We start from the raw sequence: 690 nt of genomic DNA, 5'->3' as shown, positions 1-690 counted from the left end.
CATTGCATTTATACGGTCTATTATGTTACTAAAAAAGTTTGTATGCTGAGGTGTGTTCGGAAATATTATCCTAGTGTCTTCATATATTATTTTATCCTTGTTTAATATTTCGTGAAGAACAAGGATAAAATGATACATGGAGAGCGTCGGGTATTATTTTCGAGCGACGAACGCAGTCCTGAATTCTAATAATTTACTAGCCTAAAAAATCGCATCGTATGCCATTTAGATCTGTTCGTATGGATTGCACTTTTTCATTTTGGCCCTTAATTGTGTCTTGGAATAAGGTAAAAATTACAAAAATGAGCAAGTTTACTAAAACATTTTTAATTACATTGGCCAATATCTAATAAATTTGCTCATTTTTGTAATTTTCACTTTGTTTCAAGATATATAATCGACCTCCAGAATTTTGACTTTTAAATATAAATATTTTGGGAAATTTTAAATAATATAACCAAATCTATATTGGCTTAATTTAATGTACGATGAAATTATATATATTGCATTCAAACTAATAGTGATAATATTACATTTGTTGTAATATTACAGATATTACAATATTACAGATTTTTTTAAGCGTGTTCATAAACTGCTAGATAAAGGATTTATAGAAACTCGAAAATTTGTCATGCAATTAACACGCTTGAAAAATTTGCTGTATAAGAAATGTAATATTAGCCTAAAGCA

The sequence above is a fragment of the Wasmannia auropunctata genome, unplaced genomic scaffold (genome assembly GCF_000956235.1).
Source record: "Wasmannia auropunctata unplaced genomic scaffold, wasmannia.A_1.0 LD336106.1, whole genome shotgun sequence".
NCBI classification, from domain to species: domain Eukaryota; kingdom Metazoa; phylum Arthropoda; class Insecta; order Hymenoptera; family Formicidae; genus Wasmannia; species Wasmannia auropunctata.
The sequence above is the reverse complement of the archived record's forward strand: the minus strand, read 5'-3'. Positions refer to the sequence as shown.